We start from the raw sequence: 8,403 nt of genomic DNA on the forward strand, positions 1-8,403 counted from the left end.
CAAATGAGGGAGGAAACGGGAGACAGAAATGATAGATGCACATTATCCTGTTGTCAGTGTGACTGTTATTGTTGTAGGCGCCTTCCTCATGTGAATCTCTCTGCATGCTTGTCCAATACACGCTGCCTTGCTGTAAGATCAATAAAGCACGTTTGCCTTTGATTTTAACACAGCGAAGAAAAGAGCGAATGAGCAGCGGCGAACGGAGAGGAGAGTGAGAGATACGCTACGCCTCCTTCCTGACACTGAGATAGTTTGTGTTTATTACTTTATCTGTCTGGACCAGATGTCACCAGATGCCGGCTGCTGCCAGCCTATCTCGGCCCAATCACACACCCACACACACACGTCCGCACACACACACACCTTCTGCCAGCCTGACATGCTACACCTCCCACACCTCGTCCTGTCTGAAAACAATCGAGCTGCAGACCCATGACAGTTGGAAACATGTGAATGTGAAATATGAGTTACAGAGACGAACCCCCCCAGAACACTCGCATGTTGTGTTTACACCGCGCACAATTGAAGATGGACGGAAATGAGATATCGGCTGACATGGACGGAGAGAAACACGGGAAAAAAATGCAGACGGAGAGAAAGAGACGAGGGGAAGTAGTGACAAGGAGGGAAAGGGAAGAAGACAAGCTGTCGCTCTCGTTCTGCCTTATTGACAGTGAACTTTTTTGCATCGAAAATGAATGCACAAAGCTGTGGAGATTATGAGAATGTTGCACCGGAACACGTAAGTGCATGCTCAGACGTTATCCAGGGCCGTAGGATTGTCACTCAAGGGCTTAGCGGTGTCATCGGCTGCGTGGTTTGGAATAAGTAACAACCCAGTTACCCATATCCATGGGAACGGACAAGCTAAGTGACAAAACAAGTTGAAGAGGGCTCATTGGCTTCCATTGAAAATGCATCGTGGCTTGTTGCTTTCTAGCCACTAGTGTCAATGCAGCATGTTTCCTATTAACCGAACAGATCGGTGGTGATCTGTTAAAGCTTGCGTTTTTTGAATTACCGTAACTCACAATGGTTTCCGCTATTGACAAAACTTGTGGCTGAACACTAGGAAGTTGTGCTTTTGCCGGGAAGACCTTCTTGACATCTCAAGGGTATAACTAACCTAATTTTTACCAACAAATTCCACCAAACAACTCTTCCCGGTCTTACGCCTCCCCCACCACCTGCTGCCAACCAGCAGCGGTGTGTCATCATTACCGTAATGGCAGCTTTTTTTTTTCCAGTAAGCAAAACATCTCAGACTTCAGCCACCCTTTGAATTTTGTCCATGGGCAGATGTTGAGGTCTTAAAGGGTTCAGCTTATATGACTAATTTGTCAGCAAACAGCTTCATATTGACAGTCTGAGTAGCATTAGCTAGTGTTGTGCTTTTGGCCCCCAGGCAAAGGTGCATCCGATTTTCATTGATAGCAAAAAGGTCCCACCCAAAGTTAGCCACTAACCGCTAACTGCTGCCTGCTAACTGCTAACTAAAGACTGTAGTCGTTTGCAAATAGCAAAGGCAATGTACAGTGGATTTATTTGAATTTTTAGCTCAAAAGTACTTCCTGTTGGGGTTGAAAATTATACTAATACTGTTGTGTTGATGTCAAACAAGAGAACAATGAGCTGAAAGATGCTAGAATGTTACCAAGAGCTAAGAGAAGTTGTTTTCTGATTTTGGTGATCGTTTCCTGTGCATTTATCAACCTTCACTTTAACATGACCCATTGTTAATGTACAGGCACGAATTATAGCTGCTTTAAGTATAAGTTGTCAACTGACTTTTAAAGGAACACTTTCCTTATGTTAGAAAAACAGCATTCAAAGGCTTTAACATCGTGCTAACGGACTGATTGCTGCATAACAACATAACTGTAGGCATCACTGTAATTCCTGGATTTGCAGTGCCACACTGAAGCGCAAACCAGCTTAGTTGTCAGAGGGATAAAAATGCACACTTGCATTCAAAAGGCTGTAAGACACTCTGGAACTCTATTCATTGTCACGGCTTGCACCTGTTAACAAATCTGGATAATAGTGAGAAGGGGTTTTAAAGGAATTCATGGAGAAGATCTGTATGTCTGCGTTATATTTGTTCAACAGACTGAACAATACGCGCAAAGAGCGAGAGAGTTTACAGACTGCTAGCAGTGTTAACAGCTCACGTTGTTTTTTGGATAAACCGCCACCTGTCACATTTCCTCAACTATGAAAAGCACAGTTCAGGCGCACTTATCGTTTGTTAAAAACTGAAGCACTTGAAGTTCGGCGTCAGCGAGATGAAGAGACGGCAGAGGGAGCAAAATGATACCTGTCACCATCCAGAGCGAGGAGGTGGAGATGGCAGGCGCTCTCATATGGCACTTTTCTCAATAGCATAGACATGTTTAACAAACGAATCTAAATTCAGAATAGATGTCATTTAACACGTACAAATGCACTTTTGCTGTAAGACTGAACATGAACCCACAGAGCGAGGTCCAACCTGAGCGGCATCTCGGAAAAGAACTCCTAATCTCTTGACGTGCTTGTGCAGCCCGAGTGCAGCTTTTTGCTTTTGGCTCAGCACCTCCAAGGTAAAAGACTCTCACTTTTCAGTACCTTTTTCTTTCCTTTTCTTTTCTTTCTTTTTTTTTTTTTTGTTTGACGTTGCATGGCACTGACAGCAGCAAGAAGCTCACAGCCTCTCATGCCTTCCGCCAGAGTACATAAAAACGTCTCTTTTGGCTCTACAAATGAGATGCCCATTTCACGCGGGGTCATCCACAAGCACCTTACAGGGTCGAATAAAACCTCTCGACGCAGACATTTTCATCCACATTTATTTATTACACAGCTTGAGACATTATCTGTATAAAAACAACAACAACAAAAAAAAGTTAGATAATTGTCACAGCTGTGCTCTTAAAATACAAGCCTTCTTGAAGTATACTCCGTACCCTCTGTTCACCCTCACAAATGGCTATATTCATTTTGTTTACCGCACAGAAAATGCACAGAACATCTGGCGCTTCTCTTTGGATTGAAAATGGGTTTTCTTGCAATATATACTTTAAATTTGAATTTCCTTTCCACACATATGATTAGAACTTAATCTGATTAACATCCCATCATACGTTTATTATTGTTAATTTCCCTATTAGAATTTTGCAGGAATATTTCCAAAGCAATGTATCTCCACCCCTACAGCTACCATAGCAGGGTTGTTGCTGCCTTTTCCCCCCTTTCCCATTAACTGTGTTTGCACTAGACGTTTCACTGAGAGGAGAGCGGTGCTTATTTTGTTTCCTCTGCAGGAATTGAAGCATTCACTTGTTTTTTGGTTGTTTTTTCCCTTTGACTTTGCAATCCACGCAGAATGAAAAGTCACCTTAGATAATGGCCCTAACAATGCATTCCCCTTGTACAAGGACATAAGAACTCCAACGCAAAACGCAGCATAATACGCAACACAAAACGCGACACAACTTCACAATACAGCACTAAACTGCTACTGTAGAAGTGTCCTTAAAAAAAAAATCCATTTTAATCTTCTTACAACAATCCCTAGGAAAAAAAAAAACACTTCTTTGTAGAATCCTTCAAGAGGCAGCCTTAGTGTATGTGTGCGTGTCATGCGTGTTGTGTGGATATAGACATTTATGCCATGAATCGTGCACTAATTCAGTTTTATTTGTGCTCCTTGTCCGCGGAAGCATTTTCTCTTCCTAATAGGCCGGGCTCAAGTGTGTATGTGTGTGTGTAGGAGGGGGGGCTCGCGCTAGTGCGTATACTCAGCCCTATGTGTGTGTGTGTGTGTGTGTGTGCCTGGAGGCAGAACTGTAAGTGCTATTAGATCTGGATATTGCAGCAGTAGCTCACGGGAGCTCAGTACAATTCAGTGCATTTGTCATTTTTATCAAGAGCCGGGGGTAAATGTATAATGTAAATCACAAGTAGCTTTAAGTCTCATTATCATATCCAACCATGGGTCATGCTTTCGTTTTTGATACATATAATCCTGCAGTTCTTTTTTTGTGTTAAAAAAAAAAACACAATCTTCTCAAGGCCAATCTCCCCTCATAAATCTACATGTGTTCCCTGTTAACTCCACTTCGAACCGAAGATGAAACGTCTTTTCTTTTTTCGTTAGACATAGACGTACCACTAAATTATCCTTGAATGCGTATTGATTGGAGTTCAACGAATCACAAGCTAATTTCACCTTCCAGGAGTTTCCGTTGTCAGAAAACACGCGAAAGTGCGAGTACCGTGCTGGTGAATAAAGGGTACATTTGCCCAAATTACAAAAAGAAAAAAAAATCCCACTCATGCTTTCTATTGGTTTTTGGTCTGATTTTGATAGATGTGTCTTTGATTTCATTGAATTACTATAATTACCATCTTGCAGTTGTGTGCCTCGAACAATTATTTAAATTGGAATTTATATCCTTTTATAACCCTTTGTCGAGTCATGGCCAGGAACATGTTATGAAGTCGCAGTGACTCTTACTTTCATTACCTTTCATCTCCAAATTCAAATCAAATAACTCTGCATCTTGAACTACATGGTTTTGTCTATTTTGAATAAATTCCCATGAGGAGCTCTTCAAATAATATTGAGTTCACATGAATGGGATGGACGACATAGTGAAAACATTACGCCTCTGGACACGATTGTCCTCATCGTCACGACATCACTTTCTTCTATCGGTGTCACACCGAGAAAGACCAATGTGAAATTGCATAACACATACATTTTGCACCTGCGAGGCTGGAAATGACCTACTAGCTGTGAGCTGGGAGAGCTACAAACAGTTTTACAAACCTGGCATCTCCTGATCGGTTGGTTGGTCTACAGTTAATTCATTCCAGAAGATCGTTGTGAAAATATTTGAACGTTCAGACGAGATAAACATGTAAAACAAGAAAAGCCTTTGAGCGCCCTGCCCTCTTCTTGCTAATGTGACCAGCCAGTCCGACCTAAAATGACGACGATGGCCCAACGCTGGGAAACGGCCGACCATCGGCTCGGTGTGTCCGAGCCCTCGTCACCTTCCTCAGATCCTACTAGGATCATCCAAGTGTCACCAGGTTGTAGCTTGAGTGTTTATTATGTGCATATATTTGAGTACTGAAGCTCCAGTCCCTAAGTTCACATTCTCACATCCTTAACGGTCTTCCCTTCGGATTTGTCGAGAATAACAGACAGAAAGAAAGAAACAGCAGACATAGTGAGATAAGAGGTAAGGAAAACAATTACAGTACGAGACAGCAGTGAGAAGGATAGTGAGTAAAAGATGCAAAGGACAGACAGAGAGAGAGAGAGAGAGAAGTGGAACGGCAGAGGAGGGGAAAAGAGATTCAGAAGAGAGGATATTGGTTGGTTAAAAATGCATGAGGTGTCTGGTGCGCAGCTCCTCATTTCTAATGCTGTCTGACCAAACAGTCTGGAGCTAAAACACAGAGCTGTGTCTAATAGCTGTTTTCACAGCATTTGATGCACTGAATAAGGCAGTCAGTCAGTCAGTCTGTCTGTCAGTCTGTCAGTCAGACCCTAACACAACCTGGCATCAAATCACACACTTTCCATGATAAGAAGAAACGCTACTCACTATGATGTTGCATACATACAAAGTTGCTGGAAACCTAAAATTCCTTGTATGTGTCTGTTGTCACAGATGGATTGATAGAGAACAAGGAAACAGAATAGGCAAGTAAAAATGTGACCTTCAGAGCAACACAGTGGTGTAGTGGTTAGTTTTCTACAGGTGGTCGCCCTCAGGTTCTCACCATCAGGGCATGCAAATATTGTGGCCCAGTAGAAGGTGTTTAGATGTTTAGGCTTCGTCCACAAGGAACCGTTAGCCTCTGTAGAAAATGGAACAGCTAGCTATTGTTTTTATTTTCTGACATGTTTGTGAAGTACCAAAAATTGCAGTTCCACAAATGGCCACTTGAGGCTGGCTCCAAATGTGAGTCAGACCCCCATAGACCTCCATGTTAAAATGCCAGAATTTGCAACAGAAATAATTATACTTACAGCCTGATACCAAAAAGAAAACTGCTTTCTGTCTCTATAAAAATATAGCCAGTCCCGTTAAAATGCGTTAAAATGTAACACTTTACTACAGAAATAAACATGTTTATAGCATGGTACAAAAAAAAAAAGTCATGCACAATAACCAGTCGTCTGCCTATGGGTGGAGAAATTGAACATTTTTACATACAGTCAATAATGACGTGACACTGTATGCAACTGGCTATCCTATGACATAGATGCTTAATTTGAGTAAATTAAAAGATTTAACTGTCCATTTTCTTTTAGGTGCATTTGCAAGGTAACACATCAACCACAATGGTTCAATAAATGAAGTAAACTAATACAAGCATTTATACACCATGCTATATTTAACCAGCGATAACACAAAACCAAACAGTATTTAGTCATTTCTGCTGTATTTTCAGTGTATTAACTATGAAATGTGACATTGTGTTCAAACTAAGTGAGCTACAGTGATCTCCTCTGATGGCTATCCAGTCAGTTTACATGAACAGTTTAGTCTCTGAGCTCTAAATGTTCGTCCTGACACTGTGACTTTAATTTCCACTTCCTCCCTGCTCTCTGCTGTCTTTCCATCTGTCCTGTCTGCCTCTGCCAACACTGTGTCTGCAAGTGTGTGTGCGTGCGTGCGCGTGTGTGTGCGCGCCCCGAGCCTGTGTGTTTATTGTATACACTCCAGTATATTTCCAGGTCTGTGAACTTGTATCAAGGCACAGCATGGTTTGGTCCCTGTGACCAGCCACTGCCAGTAGGATGGAGAGAACCACACACCAGGCGGATCAGAGTCGAGATGAGAGGACTTTTACTCCCTGGCCAAGACACAGAGCCAAAATTACTCCTGAAGCTCACAGGCCACGCGGGTACTTGGTCTTGTTGGACACAGTTGACTTGGCCGGCCTTCCCATCAGTCTGTTTCCTGTGAAATGTTGTTCAATCAGTCATGATTGTTCAAGCTGGCACTGAAACCCAGATATAAAATAGACTTATTAGGCTCTGCCTCTGTGCAGCCTTTGCTGTCTAATATCGTGAAAGTAATATTGTTGAAATGAAAAATGACATTTCATTCATTTGGCGGAGAATTATGCCCAGAAATTGCCTAATTTGAAGGAGACTAAAGCCATATATAAAGCAATTTGCTCATCGCGGATTACTTTGTACCATACAGAGGGCAGCTTGTGGACATCTGAGGCTCTGATAGCCCAGGTAACCCTCTTACATGTTTCCCACCTCAAATATTTGGGTGTACAAACAGAATATAAGAAATTAAGAACAAGTCTCCTTGGCATAATCGATCTCTATCAGTGTGGATGTTTCTGGATTCAGGCAGCACTCCAAGTCTGCTATTAGGATGATGAATTTGGTGGTAGGAACTAAAGGTGTTTCCATCAGCTGATCATCTGTGCCAGTCAGTCATTGGTACGATAGGCCCTTTGCTCATCACCTAAGCCACGTCGTCTGAATTTTCAGAATGACACCTACCCACTACATGTTGGCAAATGTTGTTGTTATTTGGCCTATCATGACCTATCACTAACCCGGAAAGTTGATCTGGAGTTGCTCCCTTTGGAACTGATTACTCCAGTCCCTTAGACCTGAAGAAGTTACTAGGACAGGGTTTCTACACATTTCAAAATTCCATACTTTTTCCATACCCTAATTTCCAAGCGTCTTGGTAAAAAAATAAATGAAGTAATTAAAAATGACGGCACTTGAGTGAATACTTGTGTATCATGTAAATAAATTATGGAATTAATTGTTTGTGTTCATTATTCTGAATGTTGCATGTTTTAGAAAACGGAACATTTGGAAACTTGAATATTTTTCCATGCACTAGTTTTCATTTTCCGTATTTTTCCGAACTGGAAATTTCAAGTCAAATTCCACACTTTTCCATATTTCCATACTTGCGTAGGTACCCTACTCGGATGAGCAGGGAAGCATCTTCTAAAAAATGCTTTTTCGATATACCATGACCTGGATGACTGAAAACCATCCAGATATTTTGCCAGACCAGCCTCTCACTGAATTCCATTAAAATGCCCCATGGTCTCTTGTTGCCACACCCCTGCTAGTCCCCTGTCTTCCTTTACCATGTGACATGGACAAGCGGCAATGGGGAATTAAATAACCAACACAGGCTCAGGTAGTAGGTCTCTTTGAAAGTCTTTGCTTTAAAGGCACAAAGTGATCGCAATGACATGTGAGGTTTACATTTCGTGTTGTGTTTTGTGTGGCGTTTACTGTCCCGTTCTATATTCTATTCTATTCTCGTCTACCACGTTGTCCCTGCATGACGGATATCAGAAGCCCCAGGCCTTTTGGATTTAGCTGATTTCATGCTAATTCACACA

Source organism: Mugil cephalus, chromosome 21 (assembly GCF_022458985.1).
Source record: "Mugil cephalus isolate CIBA_MC_2020 chromosome 21, CIBA_Mcephalus_1.1, whole genome shotgun sequence".
Classification (NCBI taxonomy): domain Eukaryota; kingdom Metazoa; phylum Chordata; class Actinopteri; order Mugiliformes; family Mugilidae; genus Mugil; species Mugil cephalus.